Source organism: Phacochoerus africanus, chromosome 2 (assembly GCF_016906955.1).
Source record: "Phacochoerus africanus isolate WHEZ1 chromosome 2, ROS_Pafr_v1, whole genome shotgun sequence".
Classification (NCBI taxonomy): Eukaryota; Metazoa; Chordata; class Mammalia; order Artiodactyla; family Suidae; genus Phacochoerus; species Phacochoerus africanus.
The window spans coordinates 105,598,920-105,620,439 of NC_062545.1; positions in this window are offsets into that span (position 1 = coordinate 105,598,920).

A 21,520-nucleotide genomic window follows, 5' to 3' on the forward strand; every position below is an offset into this window, starting at 1 on the left:
CAGAAAACTAAATATAAAACTACCATATGATCCAACAACCCCACTCCTAGGTTTATATCCAGACAAAACATCCCTTGAAAAAGGGACATGCACCCGTATGTTCACTGCAGCACTATTCATAATAGCCAAGAAATGGAACCTACCTAAAGGTCCATTGACAGAGGAATGGCTTAACAAGATGCAATACATATACACGATTGACTACTACTCAGCCATAAAAAATAACAAAATAATGCCATTTGCAGAAACAAGGATGCAACTAGAGATTCTCACGCTAAGGGAAGTAAGTCAGAAAGAGAAAGATACCATATTGTATCACTTATATGTGGAATCTAAAGTATGGCACAGATGAACCTATCTACAGAACAGAAACAGACTCACAGACATGGACAGCAGACTTGTGGTTGCTAAGGGGGAGAGGAAGGCAGTGGGATGGACTGGGAGTTTGGGGTTAGACGCAAACTATTGCATTTGGAATGGATGGGCTATGAGGCCCTGTTATATGTTAGCACAGGGAACTGTGTCCAGTCCCTTGTGTTAGAGCATGATGGAGGATAGTTTGAGGAAAAAAGCTACACAGACACACAATATGGCTGGGTTCCTTTGCTGTGGAGCAAAAACTGACAGAACATTGTAAATCAACTATAATAAAATAATTTTTTTAAAAAGAAATGCAAATCAAAACCACAGAAAAAGAAAAGTAAAATAAAAAAGTGGATTAGTCTCCAGATCTGTTCCATATATAGTCTTATCTCAAGTGTTGGCAACTTTTTATTTATAGATGTTCTGATCACAGTTGTGGAGTCATCTTTGACTCATTCATTTTTTCTTTGCCCTACATTCAATTTGTCAACAAAGCTTGCTAACTCTACCTTCAAAATAAATTCAGAATCCAAACATTTCTTCCTAATTCTACTGCTATTCCCCTGTCCAAGTCACAATAATCTTTCAACCTATTTACTCCAATGCCCTTCATTAATTCCATCTTTACATCCTTACAGGCCATTCTCAACACCGTGGCATGATCTGTTAAATTCCATAATTCAAATTACTCTGTTCATCCGCTCAAAACTTTAGAGGCTCACAATTTCTCTCAGGGTAAAAGCTGAAGTGTCAACCTGATTAAAATACAGAGGATCTGAACAGATCTTTCTCCAAAGAAGATATAAAAATGGCTAAAAAGCACATGAAAACATGCTCATCAACATCAGCCACAGGAAAATGCAAATCATAACCACAGTGAGGTACCACTTCACATCCACTATGATGGGTAGGAAGAAACAGAGACAGACAATAACTATCTGTGAGAATGTAGAAAATTGGAGACCTTATACATTGTTGATGGCAATGTAAAAGTGTGCACCTGCTTGGCCAAAGTCTAGCAGTTCCTCAAAAGTTTAAACATAGAAATGTCATATGACCCAGCAATTTCATAAGAGAAATTAAAACATGTGTCCACATAAAACCTTGAACATGAGTATTAATAGCAGCACTTTTCAGAGTTCCCATCATGGCTCAGTGATTATGAACCTGACCAGTATCCATGAGGATGCATGTTCAATCCCTGGTCTCACTTCGCTCAGTGGGTTAAGGATCCAGTGTTGCCATGAGCTGTGGTACAGTTCACAGACATGGCTCAGACCTGGTGTTGCTGTGGTGCAGGCCAGCAGCTGTAGTCCTGATTTGACCCCTAGCCTGGAACTTCCATATGCCAGAGGTACAGCCCTAAAAATACAAAAAAAAAAAAAAAAGAAGAAGAAGAAAAAAAGAAAAAGCCTGCACTTTTCATAATTGTCACAATGTGGAAACCATCCAAAGTTCCGTTAACTGATGAAAAGGTGAATAAAATGTTATATCCAAACAATGAAATATGATTCAGCCATAAAAAAAACAAACCACTAATCCATGCTGCCACATGAATAAACCTTAAAAACATTATGCTTGAGTTACAGTCATGGCTTAGCAGAAACAAATCTGACTAGCATCCATGAGGACGCAGGTTTGATTCCTGGCCTCTCTCAGTGGGTTAAGGATCCGGCATTGCCATGAGCTGTGGTATAGGTCACAAATGTGGCTTAGATCCCACATTGCTGTGGCTATGGTGTAGGCCAGCAGCTATAGCTCCAATTTGACCCCTAGACTGGGAACCTCCATATGCCAGGGGTGTGGCCCTAAAAAGACAAAACAAACAGCATTATGCTAAGTAAAAGAAGCCAGCCACAAAAACACACATACTATATGATGCTATTTACATGACATGTCCAGAATAGGGAAATCTATAGAAACAAGCCTGGGGAGATGTGTGGGGCAGGGAAAGCAATTTCTAATGGGTATGGGGTTTCCTTCTGAGATGATGAAATGTTCTAAGTTGACAGTGGGAATGATTGCACAACTCCGTGAACATACTAAAAACCACTGAATTGTACACTTGAAAAAGGTTAATTTTATGGTAGGTGAGCTATACCTCAATAAAGTATCAGAATCTGTGTTTATGCGAAGTTCTTAAAATGGTTCCCGAGGCCCCATATCAGCTGACTACCACCAAACCAATCTCTAATTTATCTCATATTCTCTTTCTTCTGTTCATTTAGCAGTAGCCACACAGATCTTCTTATTCTTCATTGGCCTCAGGACTTTGCACTGGCTGTTCTCAAACTGTAGAATGCCCTTCCTCCAACATATTGGCATGGTCACTCCTTCACTTTTTTCTAATCTTTGCTCAAATAGCAGCTTGTGAATGAGGCCTGAATTGAACATTCTATTTAAATTTCAATATGACTTAAGCACAACATATTCCCTTATCCTGATCCACTTTTTTCCCCCAGAGCATTACCTCTCTGCAGAAAAGACCTTAGGTGTTCACCCAGACCTGGTTCTCCTTTCCTTTCAAGCATGCGGAAGAATTCATCTCCCCTCCCTGTCTCCATATATATTGAGTCATGTGATTAATTCTGGCCAGTGGATTATCAGCAGAATTGACAAGTGCCATTTCTATGCTAAGGTATTTAACTGCCAGAGCAAGATCTTCCAGTGATCTCTTCCACAGCTTTGGTAATAATGAAGCTGAATTCATTTTCAAATTGAGGTGCTAAAGATCAAAGCTTTCCAGACTACAGAACCATTGCAGAGGAAAGTTTCCCTGGGGAGTTATCCAGACTGAAAGCATATTTTCCATGAGTAAGAAATTTGTTGTTAGGGGCACTGAAATTGTGAACTTCCTTGTTACTGAAGCATAATTTAGTCTATCTCAACTAATACATCCTTAATATTTCTTACCTATTTTGCCTTTTATTGTCCACCCCTCCCGTAGGAATATAAGAGCATTAATACAATGTAAGTTGTATCTGTTTTGTCACTAATGTAATTCTAGCTCCTAAAACATTACTTGGCACATAATAGGCAGTCAACAGAAATTTATTGAACAGAATAAATCAATGCATAATTATTAAAATTTCAAGTGCTATGAAAGAGAATTAATAAGAGCATTAGCAGAGTGACCTAGTCAGTGAGTTAGCAAAGTCTTCACTTTAAAAATGACTTTTAAGCTGAGTCCTGAAAAAAATCAATATGAGTGAGTCACGTGGTGAGAATTTAAAGAGCCAGAGGCACTGTCCTGCAACCCCAACTCTGATCAGTGCCAGGAAGGTGCTACACAGTGTTATGAAAACCTATGGTGTGAGGATTTCACCTCAACAGAGTATACAATGGTGTAACAAAAACCGTTAGCTAGAGGGAAGGAAAACAGAAATTAGAGGGAAAAAAGATGAAAGATTACATACAATAGGGTAAATTTTAGGTGCAGTGGTGTGTCTTAATGGTTATACGAAAATACAACAGCATGTACTGAAGTATTTACAGAAGGCATTACTGAAGAAAGGAGAAATGAGCTAGAATTGTAGCTGCAGATGAGAACAAGGAAGCAAAAGAATGCAGGTGGACACTGCAGGCCGAAGTCTGATGCTAGGCAGAGGGAACTCTCACGATCATAAGCGGAAGTGTCCGTGGCCTTGCTTCAAAACAGTAGGGGGCACAGCACAACTAGATTTGAAGCAGGGAGCATTTCTACCAGAAAATCGGGTAGAATCAGTCAGATAGGGTCAGTTCATGAGGACCTATAAAAGCCAGATCAGAACAGTGTGATGAAAAAGGACTTAGAAAGCTGACTGAAGACAGCAGTGGCGGAACCATTTACACAGGTCATGCCTAAGAAGTTATTAAGAAGAGGATAGTTGAATGATCTAAGTCATTCCCCTCTTCAGCCAACATGTATCAAGTAGCTACTAAATAAATGCAAGGCTTTATAGGGGATTTTTAATGTAGAAAACACATTCTTTAATGTGGGGTATAATATTTATAATAAGTGTGACTTCATGTGTGCAGATCATTACTCATATCATGTGAATGTCAGAGACTAAAACTGTAATTTGGGTTCAGATTTACTGCCCAAAATAAACCAAAACCACTGGGCAATTTAATCTCTTCTATAGTTTCTCTACTTTAAGAGACCCTTACTTAGAATTCTTTACTTTGAATTAATAAGGACATAGTTAGGTTGCCTCCAGGGATTTGGACTTTTAGAGTTGTCTTTAGAAAAGATTTGTCTTGGGAGAGGTCATTTGACCTACAGTTCTGCTGAAAAGTTTTATGGCTGAAGCTAATTAATTTCCTTAGTGTAATTTTATTGGCAGTGCTCCTTCCCTAATTTCTGTCTCTAATAGGCAAATACATTGGAAATTACTCCAATTCCGCAAAGACACAGGACAGTCCCTATATCTTTGTGGAAAGAAGAGCTACAAAAAGAAAGAAGAGAGTCTGTGAACATGAACATAATAAAAACAAGGAGTAAAATAATGGATTATCAAAAATATGCACCTGAATATCAAAAACCATGCTTAAATTATTTTAGATGATCATAAAATTTCTTATCCCCTTCCACTTAGAAGTAGGACAAAAGCACTCTACCATCATAAGGAATTGTCTTTCAAGTCTTCAGAATGCCAAAACGATGGATAGTCTCTATCAGCCAAACTGTCTGAGAGCTATGTTTTGAAAAATATGTAAAGTAACACTTGTAAATTATGAGACTATTTCAGAAAGAACTACATCCTTGTCTTTTTCTCCCCCCTAAGCTGACCTCTCAGATCATCATTAAATACTTAACCTGATGAAAGTCTTATTTTAAAGAATTTAATGCAGGTACTTGTCTCAAATACAAGATACACTGAATGGCAATAGAAACTACACACTCTTACTAGTATGAAAATTAATAGCCTCTCAAAGTTAACAATTCATAAAGTTCACTCAAAAGAACTGTACAGAATTTTCTTGAAAAGGAAGATTCAGAGACTTCTGGTTCTCCCAAGATGGAATAGCCCCATCGCTCCCATGTCCTCTCTTGCAACTCAAAAAACCTGGACATAATCCAGCAAGCACAGGAAGTGCTTTGGAAAATTAGAAGGAAACAGACATCCTACAGACTTGGGGTGGTGAGTCCTCTGGGTTTCTATACTGCATGCCACATAGCCAGAGAGAAGGCTATGGTTTGGGTAGGACCACACAGGAAGTTAATCTATAAAGCACCCACCCCAGCTCAGCCTCCCCTCACAGAAGGAGGCAGAGATAGTCCAACCCCCTCCCCATTGGATGGTCTTGACATGGCCAAGGGGAAAGCTAGTCCTTCATCCCCCAACCAGCAAACCCAGGGGGTATTCTGATGCCCTGCCAGGGTAATGTTGATGGGGCTGAGTAGGACACTGATCTTCCAGTCCCTGCCTGATGCGGACAGGTGGTCCTCTCATATTTCCCACTAGAGCCAAACCTCCACTGGCAGAACTGGCAGCACCACTTCAATGAATCTTCAGAAAATGATGCTAAGAAGGCCCATCCCAAAGGGTTACTGGCCTTGTGTGTTCATTTATCTAACATTCTTCAAATACAAAATTATAGAAATGGAGACAAGATCAGCCAGAGGACAGGGACTGCGAAGGGAGCCTAGGAGAGTAAGAGGTGGCTATGGCTATAAAAATAAAAATAAAAAATTTTAAATGGCAACATGAAGGATCCTTATGACAGAAATGTGCTCTGGCTTGACTGTATCAATGGGCAAGTCTTGGTTGTGATACTGTATTATATTTTGGTAAGAAGTTACCACTGAAGGAAATTGGGTAAAAGGTACTTTGTATTATTTCTTACAACTACAATATGAATCTACAATTATCTCAAAATATAAAGTTTAACTAAAAGTGATTTAATCAAAAGACTGGAAATGCATCTTTTTAAAGCAATCTCTCCTATCATCAACAGAATAAATATTGTGATGGTGCCAGAGGCCAGCTTCGGTGGCCAGGGAGTGTACACTTCCCAAAGGAGAGGGACGCATGTTGGCTTTTGCAATGGAGACAGTCTCTTTGTCCCTTCTTTCAGGGCACTGGACTGATCAAATTTTATTGGCATAAGTGGTTGATTATATAGATGGTTTCTAACTACAGATTACATCATAGTGTTAAAAGCACATTGGTTAACTTTTACATGGTACAGTAGCTATACATCACGTCCTAAGATCTTTGTTTTAACTAAATTTAATGAGTATAATTTAAGGGCAATTAGGTGCAATACATCATGTGGAAAGGAGGAGACTCAGTGCAAATCATCCCATGGCCAGTCAATCTCTACAAGTTGAAGAGGTCACAGACATAACAAATCTTGTTTTTAGACTAGTGCTTATCTTTAAAGCATTATGGCAGGGAGGCAGTGTAAGAAAATATAAGCCAACTTAACTAGCTATCACTTAAAAGCTTCTATAAGATAGGTGTCTTTTGATCAAGAATAACATATGTCTAACTTCTATGAACCTCATTAAAATCCTAACTCTAAAGTTTACTGTATAACTAGTTAGTAGATAAACACTATTTTAATTAAGTTGGATTTAAATAGGGGAAAGTCCTTTATGATGAAATTCTTATTATATTATTGTTGTAATTGTGTTAAATCACAAATCACCACAGGAAAATAAGAATAATAAGTAAATAATCAGGAAAGACTGAGGAAAATTGAATAACAAATAAAACAACAGGAAAGACTAGATCACCTGAGAAACAATCCATGTTCTCTGGTGGTGCAAACACAGAAACTGTTTTCCCAGGAAAGCCCCAATTCTTCCCCATCAACATCAAAATGAGAGCTGTATAACCTGAGGCCTGCCCTCGGCTTGTACCTTGCAGGCAGGCTTTTATCCTGACCAGAAGCCCACCTTCGGCTTGTACCTTTCAGGTGAGCTCCCTTCCTTGGTTAGGAACCTGCTTTCAGGTTTTTCTGCCGTCAGGCAAGGTCCCTTTTTTGAGTCCCTGCATCTTCTCGGCTCCCCGCATGATTGTTTTTTGCATTCCACTACAAAATTGTAGGTTTACTTTCAAACCAGGTCAGGGCAGTTATGGCAATTTTCTAGAGGTTAGACCGAATTATCCTTCTTCACCTAATACATAACTTGGATATTAAAATTCTTTCGTATTGGGAGCTCCCATTGTGTCACAGCAGAAACGAATCTGACTAGTATCCATGAGGATGTGGTTTCAATCCTTGGCCTCGCTCAGTAAGTCGGGGATCTGGCATTGCCGTAAACTGTGGTGTAGGTCACAGACACAGCTAGGACCTGGCCTTGCTGTGGCTGTGGTGTAGGCCGGCAGCTGTAGCTCCCACTCGACCCCTAGCCTGGGAACTTCACATGCCGTGGGTGCAGCCCTGAAACGCAAAACAAAAAACAAACAAAAAAATTAAATTCTACCATATTACTCATTCACTCAATCATTCAACAAGCATCTGTGCTCTAAGTTATGGGAATAAAGTGATGAAGGAAACAGACTGAATGTCTGCTCTCTAGACCTCATCCTTTGTGAGAGAAAAGTACTCTGTCCTTCACTCACACTTAGTCAACTAAGTCCTTTTGCTTCTGCAATCAGAGTAACTATTTGTCTCAGGCCTTTGTCCCTTAGAAATCAATCGTCCTGAACAATGCTTGTGTTCCCTGCACACTACTTTGTAGACTGAAGTACTTCTTTCCTTGTATTATTCATCTTTAGCAGAACCAGAAATCTTTCCCCAAAAGGGCATCAGGCAGGCAACTAAAAGAATGTGACACTCTGAGACGTAATAGGCATTTCACTGGAAAACCTCCCTAAGCTGAAAATGTTTAGAATAGGATCAGTTCTCAGGCTGCTTGTTAACATCTCTGCCAATGCATGGGACATGATTTGATGGAGAAAAATCAAAAGTAAATCTGAGTCTGTTCTTACTAAGATCAATGGTTTCAGATTTTCTAGTGACCCATCTAAAGCATCATTTTCGTGTCATCAGGATTAAGTTTGCATCAAAACATGAAGGCCTTTTGAAGGAAAAGTTTGTTGTTTCTGAAATAAATGGATTTGTCTTTAAAAGAATCCCTTACCTGACTGAGTTTATTCATTTTACAAAGATTCATCAAACACCTACCACAAGCACTATGAAGAGGGCAAAGATAATTCTATCATGATCTCTTTCAATGAGTTCATAGTCTTAACAAAGTTAATTCGGAACAGAGTATACATGCATGAAACATCTTTCCATATAGAACTTAAAGAGATGGCACGTAAGAAGCCAAATGGAATTGTCCTTCTATACAAAGCCTGATAACATCCCCTAAATGGAATCCATCCAGTCCTGTGATTTTTTTGTTTGTCTGTTTTTTGCCTTTGTCTTTTTAGCAGCGCACCTGCAGCATATGGAGGTTCCCAGGCTAGGGGTCCAATCAGAGCTGTAGCCACCAGTCTACGCCACAGCCATAGCAACATCAGATCCGAGCCAGGTCTGTGACCTACATCACAGCTCACAGCAACACCGGATCCTTAACCCACTGAGAGATGCCAGGGATCCAACCCACAATCTCATGGTTCCTAGTCGGATTCATTTCTGCTGTGCCACAACAGGAGCTCCCTAGTCCTGTGATATTAAACCAGAGGGAAAGATGAAAAACTCTTAAGAATGTAAAAGTCAGAGAAATCACAATTATTCAGCCACAGTGAACTTTCCACATAGTTTAAAACAGAAGTTTCTACCTGGCATATTATTTACAAATAGCTTGCCATTTTATGCATGTCCTAGATAAGAACAATATGAGTTCATGCACCATTACCATTCAAATACCAACTGGAGACTTCACAGATATTATCACTTTGTATAGATAAAGCATAAACAAGAGAAACATCTTAACTTTTTCTATTTCTACACTGTAGTCATAAAAAAGAGTGTTTATCCAGCTAAAACCTTTCATGTAAGACACAAGAGCACATAACCAAATATCCAAAGCCAAAGGCAGGGCCTATCTCTACCTCATAATTGATAAAAAGGTAACAAGCAAGACAGTGATCCTAACCTCAGCTTAGCTTCTTGGCTATCCACTAACCAACCTTAATACTAAGTAGGTGGTCTTCACCTTTGCCCTCTTGCCATGTGGCTCCTTTACAGTGACCCAAACCCACCCCAGGTTCCATGTCGGCTCTAATCCATCATTTATTTGGAATTAATCACTCACAAAACTAATGTTGCAGACTAATCCATGGGACTCATAAATGCCCTAAAGCTAGAATTGAAGAGAAAATTTAACTTGGTCTTTTGAATTTCCACTAAATTCAGATCATTTAGAAATCCCTGGAAGTAAAGAAATATATATATATATGAAACCAAATAAAATTTGCATTGAAAATCATAAACATATAACATCATGACATGTAAATATATTATAGTTATCCACATTTTCACAATATACCCACGCATGCATTTTCACACATCTTTTTTGGCAATAAAAATGCTTCTTTGAAATTACTTTAAGAATCATTAAACAAAAAGATAAACAAAAAGGATACCAGTGAAATCATAAAAATATGTATTTAAAAAAGATAAACATAAAAAAACTATTTTTCAGCAAAAAAAAGATATTGGGAAAATTTGAAGAAATACATATAATATGTATCAAATTACATATTACAAAGGAAATTTAAATTACAAAAGACAGAAGGCAACTGAAAAGAATACCAATTCAACTTACTTTAATAAATATTAACAAAGTAAACACACCTTTTAAACCATAGCACCCAGTTCACTGTTCTGTAATTAAAGGATACAAAGTAAAGCCACTCAAATGTATCTGATCTACCTTAGTAGCCATTCTGTTAAAACTATTTGTAACCATGTGTCTTTGCAGTAAATAAGATCTTGGGTCACCAGAGAGCTGGCACCGTTGGGATAAACACCAGTTAGAATGACTGCATGAGATAAGACTGTGGAGACTTTGTCTTGTTTGAAATGACCCTCATCTAAAGACCCTCAAAAGGCTTGAATTGATGGGAGATGAAAATATCCCTGTCACCTCTCAGATACTGCTGTTCCCAGGCATCAACAGATGTAACTATCACAGCCTAAAAGGGAGATGTTGGCCCATCAGTTTACATGACTTCTGGGCCACTTTATTAGACCCCAACCAAGAGAGTTGGGTGAAATGTGACACAAGGCATTTCTCAGGAAAGGAGCTTGATGAACCAGAGGTAAGCCATGGTTGACTCTGCTCCTCTCCTAAGATGAATCTGGTCCAACAGATATCCTGTGGGAAAGGTATTCAGTCTCCTCCACAGTCTCTCAGACAAGGGCTCTAGCTTTTCTAGAAATTCTTCATTACAAATTGGGCCAGGATGGCCAACAATGAAAAAATGCTCAACATCATTATTAGAGAAATGCAAATCAAAACTACTATGAGGTACCACCTCATACCAGTCAGAATGGCCATGATTAATACGTCCACAAATAACAAATGCTGGAGAGGGTGTGGAGAAAAGGGAACCCTCCTGTACCATTAGTGGGAATGTAAATTGGTACAACCACAATGGAAACAGCATGGAGACACCTCAGAAAACTATATATAGAATGGAGATACCTCAGAAAACTAAATATAGAACTACCATATCACCCAGCAACCCCAGTCTTGGGCATACATCCAGAAGAAAACTTTCCTTGAAAAATACACATGCACCTGCATGTTCATTGCAGCACTATTCACAATAGCCAAGACATGGAAACAACCCAAATGTCCATCAACAGATAAATGGATTAAGAAGATGTGGTATATATACAATAGAATACTACTCAGTGATTAAAAAAAGAACAAAAATGCCATTTGCAGCAACATGGATGGAACTAGAGACTCTCATGTGAAGTGAAGTAACTAAGAAAGAGAAAGACAAATACCACACAATATCACTTACACCTGGAATCTAATATACAACACAAATGAAACTTTCCACAGAAAAGAAAATCATGGACTTGGAGAACAGACTTTTTGCCAAGAGGGAGGGGGAGGGAGTGGGATGGACTTACAATTTGGGGTTAACTAGATGCAAACTCTTTCTTTTGGAATGGATAGCAATGAGATCCTTCTATATAGCACTGGGAACTATATCTAGTCACTCGTGATGGAACATGATGGAGGATAATGTGAGAAAAGAATGTATATGTGTGTGTGTGAGAGAAAGAGAGGGATGGACAGCCTTGCCATACAAAGGAAAATTGACAGGATACTATAAACCACATATAATGGAAAAAATAAAAATAATTTAAAATAAAAAAGTTAGGAGTTCCCATCGTGGCACAGCGGAAATGAACCCGACTAGGAACCATGAGGTTGCAGGTTCGATCCCTGGCCTCGCTTAATGGGTTAAGTATCCAGAGATGCCGTGAGCTGTGGTGTAGGTTGCAGACGTGTCTCAGATCTAGCACTGCTGTAGCTGTGGTGTAGGCTGGTGTCTATAGCTCTGATTAGACCCCTAGCCTGGGAAACTCCATATGCTGTGGGTGTGGCCCTAAATGGACAAAAAGCAAAAAAATTAAAATTAAAAAGTTAAAATAAGTAAAAATAAAAATTTGAATCAAAAACAAAAAAATAGGAGTTCCCATCGTGGCTCAGTGGTTAATGAATCTGAATAGGAGGTTGAGGTTGAGGGTTCGATCCCTGGCCTTGCTCAGTGGGTTAAGGATCTGGCATTGCCGTGAGCTGTGGTGTAGGTTGCAGATGCAGCTCGGACCTCTGGTTGCTGTGGCTGTGGTATAGGCAGGCAGCCACAGCTCCAATTAGACCCCTACCCTGGGAACCTCCATATGCCACAGGTGCGGCCCTAGAAAAGACAAAAAACAAAACAAAACAAACAAAAAACCCCAAACTGGGACAGTCACATAAAGGAGGAAGATCACACAGGGGAATTTGAGAGGCTATATGAGGTCCTGATCTGGGGTCAAGAAATCAAGTGCTAGAAAATCCCAGTTGCTAAATAACATCCCCAAGATCTGAGAATATAAAAAGCAGTGTTATATGTAGGGGAGGATAGAACTAACGGATACAGGGAATTACAGCAAATCATTATCACAGGCTGATTGCCACTGGGCCACCTGGGGAACATAAAGGCCATTTTACCAGATACAGGCAAGTGGTTTGAGTTCACTGTGGAAAAAAGTACAAGGCTTGAGCTGTGCTGCACGTGGGACATGGGGGGTGGGAAAAGATGCACTGCCTCAGGACCTATGTGGTTAGCCAGCCGCAAAAAATGAGGATTCCCTTGGCCTCGAAATATGGGTCAGGTTGTGTAGAGGTGCAGATTGCTTATAAGTATGATAAGACTTCAGAGATCAGCTTAGCCAAACCTTCATCTTATAGATGAAAATGTATCCAAGCAGTGAGAGCTAACTTGCTCTAGCGTAGCTAGAGAGCAGCTATGCTTCCAGAACCAAGTCGGGAACATCTGTGCCTCCTTGACACCAACCATCATGTCCTTTTCTCTGTACTCGTCTCACTTCTTCCTTTTTAAAAAAGTTTCAAAATACCTGCTATTAAATGTTGAATTGCATCCCTCTCCTAAATTCATTTTTTGTTTTTTTTTTTGGAGTTTTTAAAGTTTTATTGAAGTATAGTTGATATACAATGCTGTGATCATTTCTGCTGTACAACAAAGTGATTCAGTTATACAAGTACATACACATATCCATTCTCTTTCAGCTTCTTTTCCCATTTAGATGATCACAGGATATTGGGTAGAATTCCCTGTGCTATACAGCAGGTCCCCACTGGACAACCATTCCATATACCTCAGTGTGCATATGCCAATGCCAGACCCCCAGTCCATCCCTCCTCCCCCCACCTGTCCCTTCAGGTAACCAGTTTGTTTTCAAAGTCTGTGAGTCTCTTTCTGTTCTTCAGATAAGATCATTTGTATCCTTTTTTCAGATTCCACATACAAGTGAGATCATTTGACTTTTGTCTTTCACTGTTTAACTTCACTTAGCATGATCATTTTCTAGGTCCATCCATGTTGCTGCAAATGCCATTGTTTCATTCTTTTTTAATGGCTGGGTAATATTCCATTGCATTTATGTACCACATCTTCTTTATCCATTTCTCAGTCAATGGGAAATTTTGGTTGCTTCCATGTCTTGGCAATTGTAAATAGTGCTGCAATGAACATTGGGGTGCATTTATCTTTTTGAACTATGGTTTTCTCCAGATAGATGCCCAGGAATTGGATACCCAAATTCAAATGCTGAAGCCCTCACCTCTACCTCAGGAACCCTCAGTACCTTATTTGCAAGCAGGGCTGTTACAGAAATTAGTATTTCTGTTATAGAAATTAGTTAAGATGAGGTCACCCTGGAGTAGCATGGGCCTCTTATCCATTACTGATGTCCTTATAAAAAGGGGAAATTGGGACACAGAGACAGACATTCACAGAGTGAAGATGATGCAAAGCAAGGTGTGGGGTTAGCCAAACTATGAGGTGCACCAAGAGGCCTGTATCTGATCCCTCCCACGTAGCCTTTAGAAGGAACCAGTCCTACTGACACCTTGATTTTGGATTTCTAGCTTCCAGAACTGTGAGAGAATTAATTTCTATTGTTTAGGCCACCAGTTTAAGTACTTTATGGTAGACCTAGCAAACCAGTACATGGCAAAGTACACAGATGTTTAAGACTCACCCCTTCTCTCTGCTACTTCCTGTCTTTTAGATAGCTGCTGTTAGCATTTTGGGGTGTATCTTTTCATCCCTACTCATGCATTCACTCACAAACCATTTTTATTTACTTTTAATGGAATTATGATACATCACTCTGCAATATACCTTTTTGATCACAACCAGCAATAGATCACCCTTGAGCATCCTTCCAGATCAATATGTAAAGCTGTCATTCACTCTTTTTAATTGCTGCATAAAATCTAATCTTGTATATGTATCATTATCCTAGTGGTTAACAAATTGGTCATTTCAAGTTATACGCCATTACAAATTATGCTACAGTAAATAACATTGAATACATATGCTTCTGAGTTTTCTGTTTCAAAGCACATTTTTTTAAGCTGGAATTTATCAAAGAGTATATGTGTTTCCATTCTTTCATCTTTTTTTCCCTATTTATCACAAAATTCTCAGCTAACTAGCCACACATTAATATCAATGTTGGGAACAAAAAGCTATTTGGAGAGCAACTATACTCACAGTCTGACTAGACCCTTAGTTAGATAGAGGCCTATAAATTTAAGTTATGACCACTATGTTCTCAGCCACACAGTCCTAGAGCCTCTTCACATAATTCTTTTTTCTGCTTTGAATGGGATGAGTCCCATAAGAAACAATGGTACCCCTCCAGATTATTTGGGGGGTCACTTTTTGTTCAAGTATAGTTAATGCACAATATTACATTAATTTTTGGTGTACAGCATAGTGTCTCAGTATTTTTACATATTATGCTCCATTAAAATTATTACAAAATTCTCACTATAATTCCCAGTGTTATATCCTTTTTGCTTATCTTAAGATTAAGACACAGTAGTCTCTGTCTCTTAATCCCATACCCCTAGTTTGTCCCTCCCCTTTGATAACCACAAGTTTGTTTTCTATATCTGAGTCTGTTTCTCTTTTACATATACATTTTTTATATTATTTTTTAGTTTCCACATATAAGTGATATCATAGAGCACTTGTATTTCTTTGTCTCACTTATCTCACTAAGCAAAATAGTCTCTAGGTCCATCCACACTGCTACAAGTGGCAGAATTACATTGTTTTATGGCTGAGTAATATTTCATCACACACATACACACAAGCATATATACCACATCTTCTTTATCCATTTGTCTGTGATGAGCACCTGAGTTACTTCAACATCCTGGCTATTGTAAATAGTGCTTCTATGAACACTGGGGTTCATGCATCTTTTCAAATTAGTGTTTCCATTTTTTCCAGATATATACCCAGGAATGGAATTGATGGATCACATGGTAGTTCTATTTTTAGTTTTTAAGGAATCTCCACACTGTTTTCCTTAAGTGTTTGTATCAATTTATATTCTCAACAACAATGTACAAGGATTCCCTTTTCTCCACACCCTGTCCAACATTTGTTATTTACAGACTTTTTGATAAAAGCCATTCTGACAGGTGAGAGGTGATAACTCATTGTAGTTTGATCTTCATTTCTCTAATAATTAGAAATGTAGAGTGTCTTTATGTACCTGTTGGCCATCTGTATGTCTTCTTTGTAAAAATGTCTATTCGTGTGTTCTGCCCAAGTTTTGATTAGGTGGTTTGGAATTTTTTTAATACTGAGTTGTATGAGTTGTTTATCTGTATTTTGGATATTAACCCCTAGTCAGTCATATCACTACAAACCCATTCCATCGTCTTTGCTCTGTGAATAGTTTCCTTTGCTGTGCAAAAGCTTTTAATTAGGTCCCATTTGTTTTTGTTTATTTCTACTGTTATTTATTTTGCCTTAGGAAACAGATCTAGAAAAAAATATTGCTATGGTCTATGTCTAAGAGTGCTCTGCCTATGTTCTCTTCTAGGAGCTTTATGGTTTCAGGTCTTACATCCAGGTCTTTAATCCATTTTGAGTTTATTTTTGCATATTATATGAGGAAATGGTCTAATCTCATTGTTTTATGTGCAACTTCCCAGCTTTTCTAGCACCACTTGAAGAGATTATATTTTCTCTATTATATATTCTTGCCTCCTTTGTTGTAGATTAATTGACCATAAGCACATGGGTTTCTTTCTGAGCTCTTTATTCTGTTCCATGTTTCTGTTTTTGTGCCACAATGACTGTTTTAATTACTGTAGCTTTGTAGTATAATTTTAAGGTTGAGAAAATTTTACCTCCAGCTTTGTTTTTTTCTCAAGATTGCCAAATGATGCAACCGACAAGGGCTTAATCTCTAGAATATATAAACAACTTATACAACCCAACAGCAAAAAGCCAATCAAGCAATGGAAAAATGGGCAAAAGACCTGAATAGACATTTCTCCAAACAAGATATACAGACGGCCAACAAACACATGAAAAAATGCTCAACATCGCTGGTTATAAGAGAAATGCAAATCAAAACTACCATGACATATCACCTCACACCAGTCAGAATGGCCATCATTCATAAACCCACAAATAACAAGTGCTGGAGGGGCTGTGGAGAAAAGGGAACCCTCCTGCACTGTTGGTGGCAATGTAAACTCGTACAGCCACTATGGAGAACCGTTTGGAGATACCTTAGAAATCTATCCATAGACCTTCCATATGACCCCGCAATCCCACTCTTGGGCATCTATCCGGACAAAACTCTACTTAAAAGAGGCACGTGCACCCGCATGTTCATTGCAGCACTATTCACAATAGCCAAGACAAGGAAACAACCCAAATGTCCATCAACAGATGAGTGGATTCGGAAGAGGTGGTATATATACACAATGGAATACTACTCAGCCATCAAAAAGAATGACATCATGCCATTTGCAGCAACATGGATGGAACTAGAGAACCTCATACTGAGTGAAATGAGCCAGAAAGACAAAGACAAATACCATATGATATCACTTATAACTGGAATCTAATATCCAGCACAAATGAACGCACAAATGAACATCTCCTTAGAAAAGAAAATCATGGACTTGGAGAAGAGACTTGTGGCTGCCTGATGGGAGGGGGAGGGAGTGGGAGGGATCGGGAGCTTGGGCTTATCAGACACAACTTAGAATAGATTTATAAGGAGATCCTGCTGAATAGCATTGAGAACTTTGTCTAGATACTCATGTTGCAACAGAAGAAAGTGTGGGGGGAAAAATGTAATTGTAATGTATACATGTAAGGATAACCTGACCCCCTTGCTGTACAGTGGGAAAATAAAAAAAAAAATAAAAAAAAAAAGATTGCTTCAGCAATTTGGAGTCTTTTGTTAACGTTCCATATGAATTTTAGGACTTTTTTTTCTGGTTCAGTGAACAACATCACAAAGTATTTTGATAGAGACTGCATTAAATCTGTAGATCATTTGGGTAGTACAGCAATTTTAACCATATTAATTCTTCCAATCCAAAAGCACAGGACATCTTTCCATTACTTTGTATCATCTTCAGTTTTCTTCATCAATGTTTTATAGATTTCAGAGTATAGATCTTTCACTTTCTTAATTAAGGTTATTCCTGGGTATTTTATTCTTTTTGACATGATTTTAAATGGGATTGTTGTTTTGTTTTTCTACCTTCTCTTTCTGATCACTTCTTTTTGCATTTTAAGGAAACCCAAAAATGCCAGTGCAAAAGGCCAAACTTAAACTGACAGCTGCTAGCTGGCGATTCTTTCAAATCATAATTTCCTGATTCTAGCAAAAAAGCATAGCAGGGTCTCTGTTTCCTCACACCCACACTTAATTAACTAGATGTAGCTTTAGAACTTCCTGAAGGGATGGGCATGGCCAAGCATTTCAACTAATCTGGACTCCAGTAGTGAGCTTGGGAGAGAGCTGACAGGAAATGGATTGCAGCCTGTGGGGATTGCAGGCATGTACTAAGATTCTGAGGCCATGTTCAGAGGCTATTATTGAGGCAACTCTGCTGAAGTCAGTGCTCTTGGGAGAGAGGGGCATGTGTAAAGCATTTCTATTGCTGAGCAAATCAGCCATGACTTACTATGCAGATCTGCAGGAAAATGAATAAATAAAGTTGAACTTGAAAAATGCACTGAGCTTGCAAATGGTTTCCTGTCACGTCAACAGAAGCTGAGATTGGCATCTCAGGAAGAGGGGCTCAAGTCTAACAGATTGTTCATGTGTTCCTTAAGAAAAATAAGGATTTAGGATGAGATTCAGCCATAAATTATTCATTTGCTGGGCTTTTTTTTCTCATTTTATTTCAAAAACATCCTCCTGGTCATTTCTTAAGCGAATTTCTTCCCGCTCCCATCATTTCCAAATGCAGCCAGTTTTCAGTCGTGGAGTCAGATCTTAACTAGGGATGGAGGGTTTTTTCCCTTCAGGGGAGTCTCTCTGGTCCTCAGTTGTTCCCATTTTTCTAGGCCAGTAACACCTTCAGCCCAATTAAGGCAATAAAGTTTCCTCCTATGAATGCTGGAAACATAAAACCATCTTTATAGAAAATTTTTAAGAACTGTACTTTTCTTTTATCACTGCCAAACCTCAAAGACATCAAGGTTTTCCACTATGAAAAGGCTGCATGTTTTATATACTGTATTTATGTCTCATTGTAAACTATTCATTGGTTTATAGACCCTGAGTCCTCCAGGAAGCATCACAAATCCTTATTACACTCCTGGATATTAAATATGTTGTTCTGCTCTCTGATTTATCTGCCAAGCTAACTCACATGTAAACAGACATCTTTCTTAAAACTATCTACTTCAAATTCAAGAGCTAAAACATTAATTCATGCTCAAGCTCTAACCTTGAAGTTCATTACAGCTGCAATATTGACAAAGGTAAGGATGACAATGATGATGAAGGAAATTATTCCAGTTAATTCTTTCCTCTTATTATTAACCTTCCCTTACACAAAGAGTAAAACAAAGATAGAGATCAGAAAAGTGTGGTTTGGGAAACTTTCAAAGACAAGCGTGGGATGTCTGTGTGAATACAGTAAATGAAGGAATGAATCAGTTAACATGATGTGACTATGAAGCTGCATAAACAAGACAGTAAGTAACGGTCATCTAATGATACAAATGAAAGACTCAGCCCAAGGACATTCCTTCTTACAAGTTCATACCTTTCCAAGAAGTGCAGCCACAAAGAGCTCTTCATATGAGTTTATGCTGTGATTTTTTTTTTTCCCCCTCACAGCCACACCTGCACCACACCTGTACCTGGGCTAGGGGTTGCATTGGAGCTGCAGCTGCAGGCCTGTGCCACAGCCACGGCCACATCCACTCCAAGTTGCATCTTTCACCTATGCTGCAGCTTGCAGCAATGCTGGATTCTCTACACACTGAGTGAGGCCAGGGATCAAACCTGCATCCTCAGAGACAACGTCAGGTCCTTAACCTGCTGAGCCATAACGGGAACTCCAGGTGGTTTTTTTTTTGTTTTGTTTTGTTTTGTTTTTTCCTAACTGCTACATAAAATTGTTCTGGTGAGAATTTGGATAGAAAAATAATGCTGTAGGAGTTCCTGTCATGATGCAGTGGTTAACGAATCTGACTAGGAACCATGAGGTTGTGGGTTCGATCCCTGGCCTTGCTCAGTGGGTAAGGATCCAGCGTTGCCCTGAGCTGTAGGTCGCAGACATGGCTCAGATCCCACGTTGCTGTGGCTCTGGTGTAGGCGGGTAGCTACAGCTCCGATGAGACCCCTAGGCTGGGAACCTCCATATGCCACAAGAGCAGCCTAAGAAATGGCAAAAAGAAAAAAAGAAAAATAATGTTGTAATCATTGAGGTATTTTTTGAGAATATGATTACCTGAGTTCTATTCCAAAGGTTTTTGAAGATGTCATTCTGCTAGCTGTTCTCCTCGTAATGATCTCATATACCATAATATTGATAACTACAAAATTCCAGAGGTAAGACATTCCCCCTTTGACATTTTCAAAATACTAAAATACTTAGTAGGCTGATGATGTTTACAAAGAACAGTTATGAACTATTAAATATATTTCTAGATGTGAATTTCATCTTACTGTGAAAAGCCAATCAGATTTAACTGAATTCCCCTTCAACAGAATTTTGAAGAGTTTTTTTGTATGCCCATACTGTGCAAAGCACAATCCTAGGTAATGAGGGCACGTCCACTGCCCTCAACGATCTTCCCATTCAACTTGGCTTTTCTTTCCCTTTTACGTGAACTAAATAGTGTTTAATTTTAAAGTAAAAAGAAATTTTGAACAGTAGTTTATATATCAAGGCCCTGCTTAATCACATGGTCAGTTCTCACATTCGAGAATGAGAAAACGATAACCACTAAAAACCAACCATGTATTTTAGGTAAATGTACATACACTATATGGAGTTGCCTAGATCAGCCAAAATGCTATTTTTAAAAATCAAAACAGGATAATAGATGTAGAAATGATTATTATTCTATTTAATTTTTGCCCTTAATTGGATCTGAAGGTATTTTTAAATTATTCTAGAGGTCATAATGCAAGGAAAGAAAGTGATGCAGTTTTGTTCATTAAAAACCTCAAGAAAGCTATTAATGTTGCAAGTTAAAGACATAAAAAAGCACATAGAAATGGCAAAAATGGTTAAGTTATAGAATATTGAATATCATTACATTTCTGGATTTTTTTTTCCCTGAAGAATCATTTTGAGCAAGATATGCAACATCCTTTCTACTGTAGATCACAAATAACCTTTTAAAACTTGAAATTATGAGGTCAACTATTAAAAAAAATTTTCCAGCAAATTTTACTGAACTCGACTTATTCCAATGACTAGGTGGTTATAATTTACTCTTTACATCTCTAAAATTTCCAAGGCCTTTGAGTCCTATACTTTATAGAAGTCTCTCTTGAAATCTTGTGAAAAGAGAACTGAAAAGTAATACATAGTTCAGTGGATTTGAAACTGCCTACATGAAAGCATCCAAAGAGTATCGATTATTAGATCAATTTCAGACTAAAAAGTGGTTGTCAATTTTATGATAAGTCTGTATTTCTACTCTGTACAAATATTAAGAGTGATTTGAAAGAGTACAGGATGATCTGCTTATCGAGTGCATAGAGGACACAGAGCTGAGGCCAACAGCAACTCTGCTCCTTGAGCAAGTAGAGTCAGGTGGTTTCAATGGAGCAAAATGATGGATTGGATTTCTGTGAAAACAAACAGCATAAATGTGAAAAGATGGCACATGAGTTTATGAAAATTTGTAAGAGCGATGGTGTGACACAACTACAGTATACTCTCGTGGACTCTTAATTCCAAAATAAAAGCAAGCAGGCAGGTGTGGCTGGGACCTAACATTTACTGAGTGCCATAAGCACCTAACCATGGGCATCAAAGACACAGGTATTATTACTATTCCCATTTTACAGAGGTACAGAGACACAAAATAATTTTCCTAGGTCCTACAGATTATGAGATACAGATCTGGGATTTGAACCTATAGCAACTTTGCCTTGATCTTTTCAGACCATCATCATGTAAACAGCACAATAAAGGTACCTCAATAACTAAAGC